A 23,577-nucleotide genomic window follows, 5' to 3' on the forward strand; every position below is an offset into this window, starting at 1 on the left:
TAGAGTACCTTTTAGTAGTACTTTGATACAACCAATTATGGGGCAGATCTGATATGGTCGAAAAAAAAGTGGCCGAGTTGACGGAGAATCCCTCACTTATACTCCGTTCTAGTACTCTTGGTACGTGCGATTTCCTGTTATCCTCAACCCTTTGAGTCGCACGTTATTGTGCTGAGTCAACTTTTATAACAAGGTAGTATTTTATCGTTTTTTGGGACGTCGATCCCGAATCTGAAACCTGAGAACAAATTTCAAAATTTCTACATGGCAGATCTAATATAGTGGAGCTAAATTTCAAATTTGATTCGAGATTCTATCTTATCAGGGCTGGTAGTCAGTTACCTTTTCGACTATTAGACACTTTTTTCAACGAAGTCACTTTTTGTTACTTTTTTCAAGAAATGATCGCTTGAGTCACTTTTTCGGTAGTAGTTGAGATTCATGTATAAATAAATTGGGTTTCACCATTTTTTCCCACGCGATATCCATTAGACAAGGTTTTGTTTGTCGTGAATTAAAGTATTTTCAACGAAATAATCAGCTTCAGCTTGACTTCGAAAAATCAACTGCGATCACATTGCTCGTTGTTTCTGTATCGAAATGTTTCGCTGGAAAGGACAATAAATTCGTAAGTTAATGTAACAAATGAAATTTTTCTCAGTGTTCATTTACTAAATATCGTGTACAGTGATCCATCTTTGTAATGAGGAAAAACAAGGAAAACACTGACGTAATTGAAAATAGATTTATTTGCGACGAGATGAATAATAGTGTAGCAGCACTCTTCGTTCAATTACCGTGCAATAATCAATTCTGATCAATCACTTTTGAGTCACTTAGGTCTGCAAGTCACGTTTCGCACTTTTTTCAGATGACTTGACTGTCATCAGCCCTGTATCTGTTTCTTTCTGTTGCATGTGTGTTAAAGTAATTACCCATAATAATACTACAATAAATGTCAAGGACGATCAAACGCATTACATCGATAGTTGTGCACCATCACTCGTATTTCAAATAAGCGACGTATTGTCTCGCACCATGTTAATTACGTCCAATTCAGTCCAGTTATAAGAGTTGAAATAACTGACTTGTGGGAGGATCCTACGTTTCAGTTGTCCCATGTAATACTTGTAAGTCAGCTTCCTCGACACTTACGGCCATGTGTTATGTTGGCACAAGAAGATTGGATTGTGCCGTATAGGATCGGCTCTAAGTCGTTTTACTGGAGCTGAGGATTAAAAAAATATGGCTAGATAATTTATAAACCCAATGTTCAGGAGCGATCCATTCTTCGGATGGAATGACAGTAACATGCCGAAGGTGCTGCTACCTGTCACCCTGTCATCTTCTTACGCCACGCATACGTCACGTTACTCCTATTACACGAACTCTCGGTAAGCAGGCTGGTCGGATAAAAATGTGTATTTGTACGCATTGCTGGTATAGATAAGCCGCGCATCGACCGAAGGCTTAGCATCTACAGTGTTGAAACACCTTTCGCTGAGCACAATTTCTTGTGCTGCAAAGAATGAAGCTTCTTTTAAGTAATTAAAGATTTTCGTGTTTGCACGTTGTGAATTATGATTCCACGAATGGTGAAACAAGGGGTTGCAGTTATTTGGAAAAATGAAATCCACTCGCCTGACACGAACCTGTGTCATTTGCTTTGAGAAAAGTGTGCCATCGTCGGTGAAAAAGGGAAATCACTTGTAGTTTCGATCGATCAGACTTGGTTGAAAGAAATTGTCACGACGAACAAATAAATGAATGCAATATTGAGCTATAAATTCACCGTCTCGTACTGTAAAGTAGCTGGTAAAAAATGTATTATTAGAATTCGACATTAGTGTCAACTCGATATTTCGATCTAGTTTGATCGATAAGGATTTCAAATACGTGAGTCAAGTTACAATCACGCCACGTGGAATAGGATCGAAATCTTGATGCAGTATCTATTAGCTTATAAAAATTTATAGGATTAAAATTCAATGTCGAAGGTGATCTCGAAATTTGGGAAATTGGTGATTCGTATTTTGACATACTTGATGCGATGGTGTGCATCACGCAATCAATTTCGTGATAACGTATCGCTGGTCAAAGTACCGGCTTTTGTTCGGAATTGGTTTGGAAAGGTCGAACATTTTGAGTAAAGGTCATCAAGTTTTTTGAAATTCAAATGTCAGCTTGCTATAATTGTAAAACGTAACTCCGTAGTTGATCGTGCCTGGGTTTTGTTTTTCAGCCAAAAATAACGAATCAAGAATCTCGTGCGCGATTGTTAAATCCAAAAAAAAAACAAAATTGTTCCGAATCGAAGAGCATAGAAACGTACTACGATCGTTGTATGGCGAAGAAGAAGCGTTCGGTCCACAACCAGTTATCACAACGACCAGGCTCGCATCCTCGAATTTCGTACGGGCTACATACTGCACATACACAGTATCCAAGGTGAACGAACTCGATAAATTGGAGAAAGCTCACCTCGATGGATGTGCGCCATTCATGTCCGTTCGATTATATTCACTTTTTACGCCACGTCATTTCTCTTACCATTGGGTTATTTTTAGCGTGCCCGTCTTCATGCTCCGGGTTCCGTGCGTGCGTGTATACGTTTTACGTAATATCATAAACATATGTCGCATATCTTTCACCCATATGCACCACCTTTTTGTCTGCATGTACCCACATACGCATTGATATACGGACGTGCACATCCATGTGTGGCACGATCACTCGGCACCATCTCACACTGTTTCGTATCGTATCGTATCGTATCGTATCGTATCGCATTGCATTGCATTCGAGGCTTGTAACGATTCGCTCTTTGACCATGGAACCTAAAGTCCAGTCTCTACGTCTGGGTTTCGTTTACCAGCATCATGTGCATGTAGGTACCTGCGTGTTCCTAGGTTAGGATGGCTTAAGTACGGTACCAAGTTTAAGTATGTATAGCTGAAGTTAAATTAGATGGGAATGGGTGATAGTATAACCTTAGGCGGATGGATGGAGTTTAATCAAGCATCATAATGAAGCGGACCAAGTCACCACATGGCGCAACCAACCGTTTCACTGCCAGCGCCATTGGCTTCTCATTTATCCATTTTTCGTTTTTACACTGAGAAAAATTTCATTTGTTATGGTAACTAGAAAAATTGAGTAAAACAGGTATCGTTGAAAAAACTTTTTTAATATTGTTGGAATTACGGAGTACGAGGTTACTTTTTTAGTTAAAAAAGGCTTTAACATCGATGTATTGTTGTGCCAAGCGTTAAATTTTCGCAACAGTTGCAAAAAAACGTAACGGATACTAGACTTTCTGGAAACAGTTAGAAAACTAGTTTTCATTTTCTACCTAGTACTGTATTTTTCGATTGCGGTAAAAAGATGAAAATATTCAAGGACTGAGCGGTAAACGAAACTAAAAATTTCTCTCTGGCGTGTGTTTCACGGTAGAGTCCGTAACTATTTTCACTTTCTTAGCATAATCGAAAAATTTGGTAACAGGTAAAAATTAGCAGCGGTAACTAAAAAATTTAATTACATGTTACTATTCTTTTTGATTTTGATGCAAAATAATTTGGTATAAAGGCCGCATTTAACACGGAACATGTATTAAACTAAACAAACACATTCAATGTCGCAATAACCACAAAATATAGTACCTATAGACAATTATAATTACTCTGAATAGTTACCGCGATATATTTTTGTTATTCCAATGATATTTGAACCGTTGTTCTAACGATCGCTATATGTTACTAGAATTTTCTATCGATAACAAAAAAAAAAAAAAAATAATAATAATGAAATTTTCTTCAGTGATTGAGAGTGCCGCGATAATCGATCCGCACCGTGCACGGAATGTGAGTCATAATGTGGATTTTCTCCCTCGTTACCGGCCGTCGTCGTTCCTCATCAACCGAGCACATATACCTCGTCTGCAAGCTATTCAACGGAAATATCCGCGAGCGCTCTGGGAGTACATGACCCTCTCCCGAGTCGACGTTTTGTACTTATGAGCGGTGGTGAATCGAGGAATTCCAATCTGACTGTACACCTACTCAGGAATCGTTTACTGCCAAGGCGTCAAGGCTGTGTCCAATTAGCATTAATTACCTTATAACGACTTTGAATTGAAAAAAAAAAAAAAACGTGCAACGGAACTAAGAAAACGTTTCAACCATAGACACAGGCACGTATATATGCACCTGCACCGTAGTCAGGACTGCAATGTGTTCTCACTTCCACTCATCGTCCCAAATCAATTTGCTCAAACAATAGGGTAAAATGGAGAATACCTGAAACAAATTTTCTCTCACGATTTCTTCAAGTATTATCTAGCTGTGAAAATGTCACATTCTTCGACAAAGACCGTTCAAATGCAAGCCTTACATTACCGAGTTAATCGGAATGTTTGATTGATAGGAAATTTTGTAATCATGCTGTTGGCATACATGTGAAGGATCCCAGGTATAAATTTCAAAGTAAAGTAGGAAAATTACATTTAGCGGACCTATATGTGTAAAAGAAGAAATACCGCAAAAGATGTAGTCAATCACGCAATTATTGTGTTTATGTCATGGTTCAAGATTCAAAGGGCTGGTTTTCATGGCGAAACCACTAAAATCAACGGCGTTCCAACGGTTCTGACACTTCTGTCAGTGTTTCACGTACTTTAATCGTAAAAAAACAATGCTTACAAGAATTTTGAATGAAAATTTTAGAGACTTTATATCTATAAATTAATTCCATAGTTCATTGGATTGTTTTTGTACCGATAACAGGAAACAGTGATTATCATATCGATCATGGTTTCATTGGAAGAAGTATACGACGGTTACTCGAAACCTTATATGTTTTCACGATATCTCATGGAATATAAAAACGTGTCTACGTTTTTACCTTTATATAAATATTCCCTCGTCGCAACCTTAAACCTTATACTTATTTATTTTGTGTACGATGAAATTAAGTCTAATTGTAATACCTATCTAAAACAGTTTTATTTAAACGTCTCAATCTGCAACCTACTCTATTTGATTTATAAAAAACAAAAAGAAATCAAAACAGATGTTGCAGTAGCCGAAAAACGATTTTTACTCATCGCATAGAATTGGAATGAAAAAAGGAATGAAAATATCTGTAGTCCTTTAATCTGTCACTAGAGATCCAGGGTATATACAAGTGGTCGTGTCGTGGCGCCAGCGGCGTCGTGACATCATCGGCGCTAGAAAGACGCTTAGTCGACTTGACTTGGATTACAAATGCGCAAAATCACCCGCTCAAACGGTTGAAAAATCATCCCAGATTATGAACACGTCCCGTGATTAGTACATCGTGATAAATCGATCTAAGAAAACCCCGAGTTTGAGTAATCGGTGATGCATGAAGAAGGATCTTCAACTCGAAGAATGAAAACCAAAAAGCGGCAAAAAAACCGACGATACAACGAGAGAACTTTTTAGTTTCTGTTGCCACTCAGTTATTAACTATTTTCATTTTTTACCACCTCGAAAAATATAGTTCTAGGTAGAAAATGAAAATTAGTTTTCTAGCTGTTACTAGAAAGTCTAGTATCCGTTACTATTCTTTATCGTTACGATCACTGTTGCTATATTTTTTTGCAACTGTTGCGAAAATTTAATGCATGTCCAACAATAAATTGACGTTGAAGCCTCGTTTAACTAAAAAACTAGAGTAAACCCAACAAACTGATTTTGCGTTGCAATTAACAAAAAAGGATCGACGATAGCGCAAAATGGTTAGGCGTACCTCGTTTTTTGTAATTTCAACAATATTCAAACAGTTTTTTTTAACGATACCTGTTTTACTGAATTTTCTAGTTACTGTAACAAATGAAATTTTTCTCAGTGCAGTTTTATTTTTTAATTAAACAAGCTCCAATCTTCATGCCTGATTAAAAATCATGTCTAATAATTCGACAAAATGTCTCTTCGAAGTATTCAATATTGAACATTCTCTTTCGTCGGTTGTACAGTAATTTTTCTCCATGTAGCCAAAAATACGTCGAATTCGTTTATCTGATTTTTTTTTATCGGCCGGATGTTGCAGTGGCTGACTTATAATTCTGATACAGGATTGAATCAATCTGAACGCGGATCGATTATTTTGATGATGCACGTCCTGGTTCTGAGATAACGATCGAACGTCTCATTAACTACCTCACACAGCTGGTAGGAAATCGTTTCTGTTAACGGTAATCAGCACAATATCGCAAAGCGAACATACCGCCGGTCTGAAAGATCGAGCGTGCATATCGGTGTGGCTACAAATTGTACTTTTCAATTGAAGAGGAAATATAGCTATCGCTCGTTATGGGATTAACCGACAATACATGTCGTTTTATTTTATTTTTCTCTATCACACAGCAGAAATTGAATCATTGCTGTAATGTAAAAACGGCGTTCGGACTGTCTTTTTTCCTCCTCGGATTGTACCAGTGATTACTTTTTGATCGTTGAAGAGACAAATGAGAAAGAAAAAAAGGTAATTGAAAGAAGAAAACGAAAGAACAGCTAGGCAAGGCAGGCGCCTTCTTGCAGCCCAGAGATCTTTTCGGTGTTTGTCTTCAGTATGAGAACCGAACCGTCTAAAACTAACTTGATGATCGACCTCTGGAGGTTTCGAAAATGAAAAAGAATATGAATAAAAGGCCCGATGCCTGGCTCGGAGAACGTAGCACGGTAGCTCGCCATTATATTCATATTATAATCTCATCAGGGGACCACCCTAACCGGCCAGCCACAGATTATTATACTACATGCGTACGATGTAGGTACGCTTGCCTAACTCGCAGCGTAGCATGATGCGTGAGTATTGCACGTATTTGGGTGTGGATGCGTATACGTGCATGCGCAATTGTTCAGAAAGAGAACCCCTTTGGCGATGGTAACTGTTCTTTTTCTTTTTCTTTTTTAATGAGAAAAAATATTCATCTTTTTCGAATAGTACGATTCGGTAAGTCCCAAAGAATGATGTTGAAGGCAGCCAGGCTTAATTCCAATTACAAAGGATGAGGTCCTTCATTGAACCCGAGTCATAGGAACAGAGTTTATGCATCGATAACGTTCTCCGGCTATTTGAAAGATGATGAAGGAATATGTTGAAAGATCTTTACAAGAATACGTGTTACGTTGGGAACGGTTTCAACAGTTTCGGAATAAAATCAGAAATCACTGTGTCAAGTTCTGAATTTTAATTGCTGTATAACCTCTTTGATTAATCTTCGGTTTCTTCGGTACTTTTGGAATTTCGACAAGTAATTGTGGATCAAATTTAAACATGTTAACTTGAAAAGCTAACGAAATAAAATTACAGTTTTTAAATAATCAAGTAGAAGTACGTGCGGTACATCGAACCAATAAATTCCAGAGTGATTGAGAATTATTACGAAAATGAAATTACAGCGATGCGAAACGTTGAATCATTTATTTATCTACTCGTGTTCAGTTAGGTTCTTAGCTGCGGTACTGTAACGACATTCGTTTTATCTCAATATCATTTAATTGATACCAGGACATAATTGATGTCCACGAATCTTACAAAAGTCCTTCAAACGTCTTCTCATTTCCTGCCACGAGACCTGAGTTCCAAAATACAACGAATCGTGTCCGGGATCGGGATGAAAAACACGCAATCGATTTCACCGGTACGTTAGAGTAAGTCCCTGCTTATCGACTCTTCCAAAGGTGCTTTCATATCGAGGATAGTACAACGTGAGACAGCGCTTGAGCAATCCAGCAATACTCCAGCTTCTCTTTGCACACGAAGATTGTAAAAAGTTCGGTTATCTTATGGTCTAGCACTTTAACGGTGAACGGACCCGAGTTGATGATTGCAATAACGATGTGTACAGATGATTCCATTATAAATAGAACTTCAAAGATCAACGTGACCAGCTGTTGACGCAGCTCTCCATACGTAAACACGAAGTACATCTTATGATAATCATTTGCCAGTTTATCTTGTCATATTCAAGGAAGAACCTCTAACTCATAGGTTTGCTACCCACTTGCTGGGTAGAGTGAGTCGCAGAGCTTGAAAGTTAGCCTGAAAGTTTTTCTCTTGTATTACTCTTGGGGCATTAAGCATGCAGTGGCACGATGATAGATATTACAAGATTCAAATAGAATTCTCTCGGATCGACGGTACACGCGTTAGAAAGATGATGATATGCAGCTGTTGATAGATTATTCTATTTGGGTATTTGTGGTGGTGAAGGTTGAAATCTGGGCATTATAGATACTACTCGTCACTATTCAAAATTTTATGTCGATATGAAGGTGGCTGTGAATATATAGTGATATTTAGACTAGCGTGCAGTCAAAATATTTTCATTTCCATACGCCAAGTCTTCCAATAGCGTTGAAGCGAGTAGCGTGCTCTGAGCGTCGAGAATTTTGAAACCTTTTTTGACACGGGATATCAACTCTACGGAACAACATTGGAATGTGAATTTTTCAGATATTCCGTGTGATTATGATTTTATTAATTTTGGTTTAAAAATTTTTACTTCACATATTTTTGATACAGAGCTAATCGGCTTTGCATAAAACAACGGTTGAAGATCTACGTATACCGGGACAATCTCTTGAGACTTGAAAATCAACCAAATAATTCAATCTCATTGGTCGGCGAAATCTTCCCGCAGCGATATTTTTTTCCGCGATGCAGGCGGGCCAACGTAAACAAAATGTGTACGATTGAATTTTGAAAGAGTATAAGCATTAAATTCCGACCGTTCTTCGAAGAATCAACTTTCCGACCCAATAACAAATGCTTCCCAAACCTTTCCGAGTCACTAGCTCAATTATTTGAGATTCTAACCTAGAAAATTCCTATCAACTGTACCGCCGCCAAAAACAGTTTGACAGCTGAAACTCGGGATGGCCAGCCTGCGCGAACAGCCGATAAAACTTGCGCATGCGCAGTTGATTTTCAAGATTCAAGAGATTGTCCTGATATGTGTGAAGTTTTGCGCCGTATGTAATGTTACATTTTTTTACGGAGGTCCTTCAGGTTAGGGCTGATACTTTCAGACAGGTTTTCACTCCGGTATAGATCTTGTCTAGAATAGAATATTTCCGTAAAATAACTAGATATCAATAATAATAATTTAAAGAACTCAGTTTTTAAGATTTTAGATCGCTGTTGATTAATATATTCAACAACAGCAAAGGAACCGTTTAGTTCAAGATTTTTAATTTTTCTTCGTTATTATTGTCGCTTGAGTGCATACCCGATTATTTCATGAAAATATTTCACGGGCACTTCGACACGGCGTAAATCCACCTTCATGTATTCAATTCAAGGTACAGTAACATACATAAATACCTTAACCCTTTGACTAACTTGTTTCGGTCCGAAACAAAATGCGAGTTCAATTTTATAGGAATTATGCGACGATGACTGGCGAAGCAGCTGACGTGAGAGAATGAGATGCACGTTGGCTGCAAACAAATAACGAATCAATGTTACAAAATTGCACTCACACTTTGCTCCGAATCGTAAACACGTTAGCCGGAAGGTTAAGGTATCTGTGCATTTTACTTGTATATTTAACGATCAACGTTTGTCTTATAGCCCTATATTGGAGAAAGTGAGTAATCGGCCGATTGTGAAAAATGTGAAAAATGTCATTCCGGAAAACATACTATCAATTGCCAAAGTGTAGGTGGATTCCGTTAAAACATATCCTAAAACGCTGAAATGCGGATGGATTTACCGCGTGTCAAACTCCCCTTGTCATTTTTCCATGAAATAACCGGATGTATCCTGTCAGTTTCAAGAAAGTGAAACATGAAACGCGCACGCGCCAAAACCATGTGATTTCATTGGTAGATTCAAGTAATCCGCGCCGAATTTTTCGTCTTCTTGTCAGTTTGGCCAACTGAGTTGCGGTTAAATGCTAGCTGTCGTAATTCGCAGGCGTTTCTAGGTTATGTTGCGATCAGAATTTGAGTTGGTCAAAATGCGAACGGGTTGCATTGAGGTTAATATAACTTCAAGACTCTTACGAGTATTATCAGTTTGCGCTAGGACTCAGCTAGACACTGTTGGCCAATGGCCAGTCTTTTTGGACAGACGAAACACAACCTCGCGCATACGCACTTGGGTTTCAAGTATCCTATAGTATTACGATATCAAATTGAATAGTATTCTCACCCATCTGCATCAATTATGTTTCGGTGATCCGCGTAATTCAGATCGCGATAATATTTTTTCGCAACTCGAACGTAAAAATATAGGAGATTTGGACCGCCTGTTGTGAACGAACAAAACACAATATTTCCCTACGATTGACGTGTGCGTTAGAAAATGACGTACCTACCATTTGAGGAAAAAACAGTTTTTCCCCACTAGTGGAGAAATGGTTCGCTATTTCCGAGCGCGAACGTCATTCATTAGAAAATATCGTCTTTCGTTCGTGTTTATCAGGTTTCAGAATCGCCTAATTTTACATTGTTCTCGTGAAATATACCGTGTGCAACCCGCGGTCAATGACGATTCTGAGTTCGCACGATATCCGCACTTACTCATAGTCGTCACTTTTGCCCACTCGATTGGCACGAAAACGTTTCATAGTTGTCTTTGAAGCAAGCAAGCAAGCTGCCCCTTTCGCATCACTCGTACTTATATAAGCTCCGTAAGGATTGAATTACGGGTCGTATAATGAGCCTCGACCAAAAAAATGTTGTGCACTCTGGTGCGTCGAGGAGCGTGTGTAGGAGACCGAATCGGTGGGCAGGGGATGGGGGTAAACCCCATGGTACACGTCTGTTCGCCCGTCCGTCTCTGGGCTGCATCGCATTCCAGCCTCGGGAGATGGTTCAGATTGTTACCAGGACTGTTATGATTATATCGCCATGGAATGTCCCTCTCTTAACGTCCCGGAGGCCGCGAGATTCGTTATTTACGAGGGATGTTATACCGCACTGCGGAGGCTGTTCGCGTTGCATGCAAGATCCCCTTTGAATACGTACCTTTTATACCTTGGGTAAAATACCAGATGTGAAATACTTTCCTTCGCTCCGCTCCCTCTCGTGTTTTATCGGAGGATCTGCGTGTCATTTTTCTGCATGACGACACTTGAATTTTTACAATTCTTGTACGAATCAGCAGCCGCTTATCCGGAATTTTCACTTTAACTGCACAGGGAATATTCAACAACGTTTGATCCTGTTTGAAATACCGATTATAGAAGCAGGAATAATACACTCGTTAACACTTCTTGCGCAGCTGTAGTTCGATGTACGAAGTTGACCAGTTCCAATTTTTTTTCAGCGGTTGATTTTGGGACGTAACTTAAACAGGTTTACACAATTTTTTCTACAATGGCATGATGTTTTTTTTTTAAATGAGGAACAATTCCAATTTCATCAATATTCAATCTAAAACAGTTCTGACCATTAAAATTTTATAGACACGTAATATGATTTCAACAAAGTACCGTCAACATAAAATTGTGTTCGATAATGGACAAACAAGAGTATCAGAGAGATCTGGTCAACAAGAAAATCGTTAAAATAGGTAACTGATTTGAAACGTTTTGAATTTTCCACTTCCTCGATTCGATGTCACTGTTGAAAAAGAATTTCGATTGAAGTGTATTTGGTTTTTGAACAACTTTTTGGAAAGTTAATCAACACCGTCGTAACTTTGGTAATACCGGTAATTAAACGTGCACAATGAGTAGCCTTCGTACTCGATGCTTCGTTCTTGCATGAGGCGGCACTGCACATTCTAGCCCTTTTTGCGTCTGAGCCTCAGAGCATTATCCATACATGGGATAAAAATTGATTAAAATAATTTCATGCAAGAGCGATTCCTTGTAGTAGACATATCGAATTTCGTTCAACCACAATTACTCAGTGCTTGCTAATCGTTATGAGCCTGTTCTGCAAAACATTTTCAATCAACGTAACACAGCGATGGAATAATGCGGGTGTAAATCGATTGTTGAACAGGTATCCTTGTGAAAACTATCGCTTTGCACGGATTTAGGAGCATGACATGATATTGATTAGTCGGTACAACAGTTATACCAGATTTGTTTATACTCGTTGCGTATTACGATCCGTGATCTATATCAGAAATTCACGATATGTTTGGTACGTCAAAGGCCCCAAAAGAAGATTCATTTTCAGCGGTCAACAGACTTCCGGAGCCTTTCTCAGCAGGTATTGAGCGTGTTGGATCTGAAATCTGAGCTCCAAATTATCGGATTCCCTACAACTGGTTTAATTTGATCCTAATCTGACCATTTGATAGTTCAAAACTGAAGTAAACCGCTCATCATTCAGAGAACGTTATTGAATAATATGAATTTCGCAAAGAGCACCTTATAAGATTTATTATTTCCTGTTGACTCCATGAATTACACTTATACCTAGTTAATTTTCTCTTCTTTAAATTCCCTTAGGCATTGTATTCCCAAATGATTGAATTGAGACGATAATTTTACAGACAACTGATCGTGGTTTCCGGACTTTTAGACTATTTTCGACGAATAATGGCCAATGAACAATATATCGTATTTCTGTAAGTTACCGAATTGCTGATCAAGGGTAACTGCAAAAACGAGGTCGAGGAATTCTTAGCGATCGTATCTACGCGTTTATGAACATTTTTTCTTCCGACTAGCAACGCATTCACGTGGAATCCAATATCAGAGAACGTTCAGGGTTTATCTGATCGAGGCATCTCTTTTGAACGCTCAGAGATTAGTCTGTATTCCAAATTTAAATAACGCTTGACGGTATACCTCATGACAACCACTTTTCGTGTGACTACATGATAACTAATATGAGACGCGACGTCCCACAGATCTTCAATTCTACACGATTCTGTATCAAGAACCCAGTCGTCAGGTCTAATGAATCCTTAGGCAACTCGACTGTTGATCTTAGAATATGCCCTCATAAATATTAAAACTCTTGTGCACTGCAGCGGAGGACAGATGACAATTTCTCATATTTTCTTTTTCTCAACAACTGCCGGTATAAGATTATGGTTGCATGATTTTTCTGCCTTGCACCTAAACGGGTCTCTAATGTCTTAGACTCGAAACTGGAGTAGGTATCAAATGTTCTTCGGAGAAAGGACCGCGAGGATACAACCAAACCGATGCCGTATTGTACAAGCATCTGTGGGTATGCATCGAGAGAATACCATTGCCTCATTTGTGAGACTTGAGTATATTCGAGACGCGTTCGACTCACAGGTTGATACCTTAATGGGAATTTAATTGCCCGACGCGGTCCAATTTGAAAGTAAACATCACAGGCATGTAGAGTTCAAAAGAGAAGAAGATAAAGGTTAAATAGTGGCAAATATTGAAAATTCGATGAAGTATCTGGCTCGGGACAAAGCCTTGGGAGGAAGAAAAAACAGAACTCTTGTCAAAGTTCAGAAATGTCCACTGCATTTGTATATTTTAAAACACACTGATAAATATATTTATATCTGCCTCTGTGTAGAACAAAATCTGTTCAATCTAATATTGGTTATAATACTTATAATATAATCCAGATCGGTTATACTTGAACAGCACAACACACTTGATGTCGATTTTTGGACGGATCAAAAAGAATCTAATAATTTTTGAAGACATTTGTCATCCAGAGATTTTCAATTTCCCGTTTCTCTGTTTTCAGAGATGAAAAGAAGTTATTGTAAACAATCCGAAAATGAAAAGTTGAATTTTTGTTTTTCGATGTGTCGATAATGGAATCCAGAATGCTGAATCTAAGTTTGCACATCAAAATGGGGTGAAGTTTTGATACTTTGTATAATTTTTTTTATACTTATTAATACCTGTATTGTTGCGTTAGGAGCAACTGGTTCCGAATTTGTGGACAGAATTTGAATTTCAGATTACCACACTGTATATGAGGTGTGAAATCGAATATATCATTTTGTAATGAAACTAGACTGTCTTAAGTTAGGGTGATATTTTTTTTCTGGAATAACGTTTAATCTAATCTAAGCTTACACCTTCCAAGATTTGGGATTTTTAACTCGAGTTCAATTGTAAGAACTGTCTCAGAGCCTAGCATGCGACTTTTTTCCATTCAAAGAATGTGTGAAGAAACAAAATTACTCCACTTGCTACGTGGAATTTTATAAAATTATCGTATGCACGACCCTGTATGAATACAATATTGTAGACAATTGAATTATCTTCAAAAATGATAGTAGGTCCTTTTTCACGTAGCAGCAATAAGAAATTAGAAATTAGCAAAACCAGGAGTTTTCATATTTTTTTGTCGAAATTTGCGAACCGAAACCGACCGACCAAGGTTTTCGTAAACGAATATTTCATTATTTACTTATTTTAACATGGAGCCAATTCAATTCATGACTTTTCACACCTTACTTAAGACGGACAAGACAGTACGACACGGAATGAGGCATATCTTAGACTCGAACCAATAATCTTATACTTTAGGCGGACATTCAGTTGGGTTAAAAACTGACGCTTAAGTTTTGTTTTAGCAAGAAAAAAAACACCACCTTCATCTGAAACAGTTTGGTGTGAACGTTAACTTCGCAATTCGATATTCTCACGGTTCACGGATGTTCGCGACTTTTGCCACGGGGTTAACTTCTCTGCAGTATAAATATCTTCCGGGTGATTACTGTAGCTTAAACCTAAAACCGAGCTATGGCTAATTTGTAGCAAACTGCTACCAAACGAGGCTTCCTTGTTAAGTTGAAATATTGAATCCCAGGGATGCGGGCAGCATCCTGACTGGTGCGTCTCACCAGCGGCACCATCTTACCACCTCGGATCACTCGAAGGACGACTGCATTCCACACTGCAACCTGGTAATATAAGGAACGGAGCTAGGGCGCAGCGAGTGGGACGTACCTTAATTTTTCCTTGTCCTTCCATGCCCTTACCTTACCTTACTTTGTCTTAAGCCGCGTTCAGATCGGAACCTGTGCATTAACAACTGCAGGGTTGTAAGAACCGCTGGACGAGGACTGGAGGTTTCGTGGGAGGAGTATCTACTTTGCTCCTACGATTATTTTTTTTTTTATCAGTCAGCAGTACCGACGATGAACCTCAGTTTTGTCCATGTCCAAGGTCACCGATGCTTCCCTTTCACGATTCATCCGTTATAAAAGGTCAGCTTTATTCCCACTGGGACAAAGTCACCGGGTCCCTTAAATTTCTTCGCGACTACCACGGACTTTTAATCCAAACATATAAGGTACCATTCTTCACGTAGGATTTTCGTGAACGGAATATCTCACACGTCACTCGTTTGCAAAAGTATGTTGTATTGAGAGAAAATGACGAAACCACGTTGTTGGGAACATATTTTGACACTGGAAAAATTGCTTACAAATGTTTTCGGAAAACGATGGATGCGCTCGTGTGTGCGATTCAGATATCAATGAATACGATACCAAACAAACCACTCGACCGATTTCGCTGAAATTTGGAGGGAAAATGGTTTAGGTACATTTAGACCATGTTACAATAACTTTGTCACATGTTTTCCATGCCCGGTTTTCAAACGATGCACGTTCATACTCTTGAAAAGTTTATCAATTCTACAGTTTTCGCAATGATTCATTGAACTTTGAAACGGAACTTCATCTCATCGATCCACGAGTTCAAGCATTTGTTCATAACATACCACTGCATGGATTGGTATACGAGTTTTTCGTAGACAGGATTACAGATGAACCGCTGTATCGATTTGAAAGAAATTTGAACCGTGTAATATTGTTCGAATTGAGATAATTAATGTCCCAATAAAGCTCTTCAAGGCATTCCCACTTCCGGTCTTCACGGGGACATTATTGATACTTTAGCGATGTATTATATTTTGCGTTTCTATTTCAACGTTGTAATTATCCAACCCGTTTCTTCTTTGATTATTTCCAGACTGACCAACCGTGATATCGGGACCAGGGGGACCCAGCGGACAGGGGTATATAGGTAAGAACGTAAGATTAGTTTTTAGGTAACCATTAAAGGGTTGAAATCGTCTATATAGAGAAAGTCTGTTTTCTACATGTAATTTGAGAAAGATACTTTATATTTTTATAAGACACGCCGTGTGGGCTTTGAATTGAAAGAGTCGAAACAAGTTGATGCGAATATAACAATTAATAATTAGCGTTTCGAATCACCGACTGCATCCATTTTGAATACAAATTCGAATACGTTCTCGAATACATTGTTCAGGAAACTGAACAATAATATTCACAAATAACAGCAAATAAAGTCTGGAATTTAACGACAGTGAAGGTATGGAAATAGAGCAGATGTAATGCTCAAGGTCCGACTCGGCAGAACGTCTTTTCATACTGAAGACGAAGATGCATGTTTAGGAAAAATCGTTACTCAGGATCCTTAGCAATGTCCGAAAGGGTCTAGCCGGATAAAATAGTCAAATCGGCCTTAGTGTCACCTGGAAAAGTGATTAAAACCATTGTGTTCGGCATAAAAAAAAAACACCGATTCCTAGAGTATCAGACCCCTAAACCCTTATGGGGTCTGAAAAGGCCCAATTTTGTGATTTTCAGTGTTTTGACGATATCTCGTTCAATTTTTATGCTAGAAAAACAATCTTCTTTTCAAATTGTAGGGTTTTTTGAGCCCTACAAATGGATTTTATGGTTTGGAAAGGTCGAAGAATGAGCTTCAAAAATCTAAGCATGAATTGAGAAAATATTGAACAGTTTACGAGTATTTTAACTTATATCGAATATCGAAATTTTTCCATGCTCAATGAATGGGAAATGAGAATCAAATTAGTGACCCTTTAGACTTTAACTAGAGGGCTGATCTTTTGAGAGGATCTTTTTCTATCCGACGCTAACATTTCAGGGGGTAAGACCGAAAATCTAATTTCTCGAATTACCCACTTTACTGGTCATTCTGTTCAGAAACTAATAGCTGGAACAGACGGCACCTTCTTTTGCTGGCTGCATCTCTTCCCGCAGAAGAAGGGGGATCCAGACGCAGTGGAAATCGGTATCGAAGGACTACTGCCTTCACATACTGCAGTTCGAAATTTTACACACAGCCATGCGGACTTGCGGGATGAATGCTTTGAGGCTGGAGCCTCATCAGCATAACTCTAGGATTCAATTATCGAGCACAGCGTGTGTTCCTTGCGTGTATGTATGTAGTATATCCTTGCAGTGTATTTATACGCCCTTCGTGCATCATCTATACGGAGACAGGGATTGAGTATAGAAGGTTCTACAATTATCGCGAAGCTGAGTAGATGTCTGTAATTTGAAATTACTTTTTTTTGCGGAGTTTGTGTAATTTTTATTTTACTTTTAATGGACTTTTCGGGTTGTTTGTCAGGTGGTCGGAATATCATCACATTGTTATCATACCGACATAACGCAAGTATACACAGGGGTTGTCTAGTTGTGGTCAATATGCAATCGTTTACTAATTTTTTTTTCCATAACCGAAAATTAGTCTTGTATCTGTCACCAGAAGTCTAGTATATATGTGCGTGTTTCTTTTTTGATTATGGCCAATGTAAGTATGTTTTCTTGTAAATATTGCAATAATTTTATGTTGGTTCAGCAACAAAGTGATGTTAAGGCCTTATTTAAATTATAAATACAGATTCAATGTTGCAACAACCAGATACTGTAGTATTGAAAAATGTAATTACACCAAAAGTTTGATTGTACCACATTCTTGGGTGATGCCAACAATATTTCAACCGTTATTGTAACAACATACATTTTACTATAATTGTCTAGTAATTTTACCAATATGAATTTTCTTTCCGCGCAGGTATATGTGGACTTTTTACAATTACAGAACCTCTGAAATTGTTTAATATTGGCATATTCTGACTTTTTATGATGCAATTTGTACCGGGCATGTAATAACAAATGTTATTAGTCAAGATTTCGTTAAAAAATTAGCAAAAAGAGGGCCACCTACCTCCTTCTGCTGATTCAAAAGAATTCAGGCTGTGTATGTGTGTGCGCGTGTGTGGATTCTCATTCCCGGGTGTCGTTGGTTATTTTTTACTCACCCATCACCGGGGGGCCTCAAGTTTAAATCACACTCCTGTCATGCATTTTATGGTATATGCGTTCATCTTAGCGGTGCTTGCTGCCGGACAACGCAAATTAGCGGAACACAGTCTCTCTTATTATTACGGCCCACCTGCAAAATTATTATAAGGCTCGAGTCAGGCCTCAAAAATTTGAACTGGAAATAATTATAGTCCTGTTTATCGGATAACTCTTCCTTTTGAGAACTGTTTGGAAATTCGAAGACCTTAGGTACAACTGCTGATGATCTCGACATTCATATTTTGCGATTTGTGGACTAATTTACAGAATTTAAAATTTGCGTCGGAAGTAAGTTTGTTTTTGGAATATCATAAACTGAAAAATTCACGATCAAATGCAAAATCTCATCACACTTCGAACCGGGATTTAAACTTTCGTCTTTAAAAAAATTGTTTTCATTATCGAATCATTGAAGTAAAAATTGGCATTACCTCGGCATAAGCTGTCATAATCGTTACGCAACGGAAGTCGGAAATATTTTTTCTGAAATAGTTTGAAAGAAAATTAACATTAATGCCGTAGCAATTTTCATCCCAGAAACAAGCGGTTTGTTAACAAACAAAAATGTCGCAATTTGTCCAAATGCAGTTCTTCAAAATTTTCAAAAACAAATTACTGGATATTAACTAGTGTGAAAAAAGACTTTTTGCGGTGTAGCTTTACGTTGGAAAATGTAACTTAAGTGAAACAATTCTCTAACGAAACCTGAGATCCGAAATTTCGAACCCTTTTGACTCGAGCGAAATACAGAGACACTCTCTTGAGACTTGAAAATCATCCGCGCATGCGCCAAATAATTCAATCTCATTGGCTGGAGAAATCTTCCCGCCGCGATATTTTTGTCTGCGATGCAGGCGGGCCAACGTACGCAAAATGTGTACGTTTGAATTTTGAAAGAGCATAAGCATTAAATTCCGACCGTTCTTTGAAGAATCAACTTTCCGACCCAATAAAAAATTGCTTCCCAAACCTTTCCGAGTCACTCCCTCAATTATTTGAGATTCTAACCTCGAAAATTCGTATCAACTGCATCGCCGCCAGAAACAGTTCGACAGCTGAAATTCGGGATGGAAAGCCTGCACGAACAGCCGATAAAACTCGCGCATGCGCAGCTGATTTTCAAGTTTCAAGAGATTGTCTCGATACATGCGTCAAGTGCACGGGTTTAATTAGCTGTACGTACGTTGTGCCCGGTTATGAATGTGCACGATGGTATATATAAAACGTGCAATGTTAAGTTCAAATAGGTTAGATAAATAGTAACTAGGAGTGGGGAAGTTTATTATAATGATGTTACGGGCTGTACTTCTTGTTAGCTCTGCAGCAGTCTGCCCAGTTTGTAAGAAGAAACGGGAAATATTGCGTCATAAACTATAAACTATTTTGCACTTATCCGGGTTTGCCGTCCCTACTTGCCTATCCTGCACCTCAGATCCGGAGTAAAACAGCGATATGTACCAGACTCACAAAGTGCTTTTTGCTTATGCCGACTGGGCGCTAGAAGAAATCAAGGGAAGCTAACAAGAGGAGAGAAGAAACAACGCGAGACGTGGCGAGGTAAAGCCTAACTGAAATTCCTGTCACGAAGCTGGAATATTAACATAAACACGTACCATTCAATCGAGGATAACCGAGCCTCGAGTATCTACTGCATATTTCCGTATAATAATCTAATACGTGTTTAAGAGGATTCGAGGAGTCTGCCTTTACCGACCGAGTAAAGTGTCGCTTATTACGACTGTATATTATAGGAGTCTATGCATCACTGCATTCAGATGTGAAAATGACGAAAGTAGAGTGATTCTACCTGATATGTCGAAGATATTTTTGTTCCGGTCAATTTTCACTCCGTTGATCTTACACTTCGAGTCATGGAACAAGTGGAAAATAGTACGATTTTTAACGAAAACCGCGATTAATGCAGTTCCATCCGTCTTGAGCGATCTTCCTGTGAAAACGACCGACAAACTTTGCTTGGTACGCAGTAATTCTGATGTTGAGTAGCAATCCAATCTCGTCTTTACTATCAAACCTTGACGAGGCACAAAGTCACGGGCAACAGAATTGTATTTCTTCGTCCGTATCGTTGAACTAAGACTTGGACTTGGTTAGGAAAAGCAGGTTCCGATAGCGCCAGTGCGTTTATTTGGAAAATAGTTAGGGAAATATCAGATCGGCAATTTTGACGATGCTCGACAAGATGCGCGGGATGAAGCCCAGTAGCGGACCTATTGAATCATGATGTTTAAAATGAACAGCATGACAAGATTTAATATCAAATAACGCCATTGGCAAAGACACTCCATACGCAGCTTTCGATATCTTTTATTTCAGCTCCCAGTCGGCATACACTAATTACTTTTTTTATCTACAAGAATTATGCGATGGCCAACTTCGACATTGGGAATCAAATTGAAAGTGAGCAATTCGGCAATGCTTGTAACAGTGAAAAGATATACAGTATTGCTTGATCCTCTCTAATTCGGGTCAACTTGTAAAGAATTTTACCAAATCAATTATAGGCGCAGGTATCAATCGTTATTGTTGAGGAAAGAAAAAAAAAACACAAAAAACGGAGTCACTCCGTGTTCAGAAAACAAGGTGCGTACGGTATATGCGAGTGTAAATAGTTAGATGAAACCATTACGCAGCGATATAATTTGAATGGAAAGATTTGTCGGATTAAATAATTTTTTATTCTCGCCCGGGGCAAAAGTACATCAAAGCCGGGTTCGACCCATGACCCGGTGGGCAAAGGCCATCCACGGAAACACGCGTCCTCAATCACCTGCGAAGAAGAGACCGTCGATCCCGTGGAATTTCAAGGCCACGTGTGTGCGGTCACTAGCAAATAAAACGAAACACCTACAATCGCGCCTACTAAGATTTTACACGAGGCTGAAACTGGCAGCCGAACCATTCTAATGTTCGTTCGAATAATGTAGTAAAGTCCAAAAATCAAAATTTTGTGAAACATCGTGAATTGCTAATATTTTTATAGAATTATGAGGATATAAGTGAGCTGCATTTTTTTCATTTACAAAAACTTTAACACGTTTGGCTGCTGGCTTCAGCTTCATGATTTTAAACCTTGTATATCAATCTTTTCGATTACGCATGGCTGTATTCAGCAGGTGTGCCTATAATGAGCAATTATTTATCTATGCATGAACTCGCCGGGCCGTCTAAATCAAAAGTTGAAAAAAATAAAAAACCCGTCTCAAATGGGTATCTTGAGCTATGTAATTTTCGCCGTTTTTCAAACAGTTTTTTTTTTTTTTTTATTACTTTTTATAATTTTGGATCACACGGTAGGGCTCATTCACCGTAAACTTTTTCTTTCAATATTTATAATATTTTCACGAGTTTCCTTCCTCTTTTACCCACCCTTGTATCTTTGAAACCTTACCCTCGACGTACCCGATGGCATTCAAAGTTTTTACGTAGTTTTTCGCGAACTTCAAGTTTCCATTCCTTGTCCTTCCAGTCATTAGTGTCCAATAATTTTGAACACTTAATCCACTTCCCTTGATTCATGTTCCAAGACGGCATAAATAAAATTTTAAACTGGATAAGCCGCAGTTGTCGTTAAAAATCATTATTGTAAACACGTTCTTTCTCTTTCGTAATGAACTGTTGAACATTTCTTTCAACGTGATAACAACGTCTAAAGTTCGTACGTGACGTACGTCATTTTAATCCTACCAGAGTTCAATTTTAACGAACGAATCAGTTCTGTAAGTTTCCACTATTTTTCGTTATTTAGAAAAATTGATAACGCAGCCGAATCGATTGTTTTCAAACTTTGGTCGAATTTTGAAAATTCGAGCTTTGAGTTTTATACTTTCGTTAATACTTGTACAAGAGAAACATGTCGGCTGGCACAATTTCTTATTGCGTTTTATATCTCTTCGATGTTTGTTGATGAGTAAACGTATTATTGCTTCATAAAAATATCGCGGAAATGATAATATTCGTTATTACCAGTATTGTGCGAGAATAACATGTTTGTAGACTGACTCATTGTCGGCGGCAAAACTTTGGCTGGTTGATTTACTATCCACGCTGGTGGGGATGAAGTATTCTGGATTCGGTATGATATAATGCGATATTTTCCTCTTTGCCTACAAGTTTCGTCGATGCACCTGGAAGTGGGAGAAATTGTTCTTAATTGAATACGTTACGCAGCGTTCGGTCATTTCAAAATACCGAAAATAATTGTGACGAAAATAAAAAAAGTTTCCTGTCACGGTACTTCGTAGAAAATGTAACTTAAATGTCTTTGAAATTCTTTAAAAATTTGTTGTGGTAGATACTATTTTTTCTCCTTGTGAGATGAAATTCTTTGCACTTGTGCTGTGAAAATAATTACGTTGGAACGAAGGTTTACTCTAAATAACACTTTATTTTGTTCACCAATCACTCTCTTTAGCGTTTTTGCAAACTGGTGGCTGCACTGAGAAATATTTAATTTTTTACAGTAATTAGAAAAATTAAGTAAAACAGGTATCGTTAAATAAACTGTTCAAATATTGTCGCAATTATGAAAAACGAGGTACACGTAACCATTTTTCGCTATTGTCGATCCTTTTTTGGTAGTTGCAACGCAAAATCAGTTTGTGAGGTTTGCTCTACTTTTTTAGTTAAACAAGGCTTTAACGTCAATTCATTGTTGCACGAGCATTAAATTTTCGCAACAGTTGCAAGGAAAATCTAGTAACAGTGATCGTAACGATAAAGAATAGTAACGGATACTAGACTTTCCGGTAACAGCTGGAAAACTAATTTTCATTTTTTACCTAGAACTATATTTTTCTATTGTGGTGAAAAACTAAAATAGTTAAGGACTGAGCGGCAACCGGAACTAAAAATTTCTCTCAGTGTCATTCGAACAATCAAGAATGTATTTAAAATGAAGTCATTACAGAAAAAACGGCTTAATTTTTCGTGGGAAGTTACCGTGCTCCTATAACATCGTGCTCGGACAATGCAGTCTGTTAATTATCGCATAACGGTCATATATTTACAATTGCTTTAATTGTGCATCCTATCCTAACCTGGCGTAATCACGACCAATGGCGACTTAATTAATCTTAGACGTGGCGGGTCTTTGTTCTGTTGTCTTCGGCATTCCTCGAGGATCTTACATTGGAGAAGTAAAGTGTATGCCGCACACCGCTCTCTGTGTCTTAAAATGATGCCTGATCCGACGTGATTTTTGGTCTTTGCAAGACGAAAGTTTTTCATTTTCGCCGCGGAGACTACGTCGGAAAATTATCGAAACAAAAAGAAAACAAAACAACGACAAATATTTGCGAAGCCTGAAAATGACGGGGATTTTTTTTTGTTTTTACGTAGTTACTTCATCTACGAATTTTTGACACAATTTTTGTGGTTAAAAATTTCCACCCGACTACAATTTCAATGCGTGCTAGTGTTCGGTAACGAAGTTATAAAAATCCTCCATTTCTTATGCTTTTA

At 38.2% G+C, this 23,577-nt stretch overlaps 1 protein-coding gene and 1 long non-coding RNA gene across 4 annotated transcripts in view; both read left to right on the forward strand.

Annotated features, from left to right (window-relative positions):
• Positions 1–23,577, forward strand: part of LOC107225581 (protein expanded-like) — a 142,506-nt gene that overhangs the window by 30,497 nt on the left and 88,432 nt on the right. Inside the window, exons 1-2 of one of the 3 annotated variants that reach the window (XM_046733782.1) lie at positions 14,747–15,153; positions 15,923–15,976. The exons of 1 other annotated variant lie outside the window; for it this stretch is intronic. The gene's annotated coding sequence lies outside the window, so the exon portion shown is untranslated. Of the gene's footprint in view, positions 1–14,746; positions 15,154–15,922; positions 15,977–23,577 lie in introns of those variants that run through there. One more of the 3 variants, XM_046733780.1, reaches the window with a different exon arrangement.
• On the forward strand, positions 3,229–22,825 carry LOC124293327. Its single transcript, XR_006903259.1, has 3 exons — positions 3,229–3,284; positions 16,723–16,729; positions 22,804–22,825. It is a non-coding gene; the product is annotated as an uncharacterized LOC124293327 (long non-coding RNA).

Source organism: Neodiprion lecontei, chromosome 3, assembly GCF_021901455.1.
Source record: "Neodiprion lecontei isolate iyNeoLeco1 chromosome 3, iyNeoLeco1.1, whole genome shotgun sequence".
In the NCBI taxonomy this organism is placed as follows: Eukaryota; Metazoa; Arthropoda; class Insecta; order Hymenoptera; family Diprionidae; genus Neodiprion; species Neodiprion lecontei.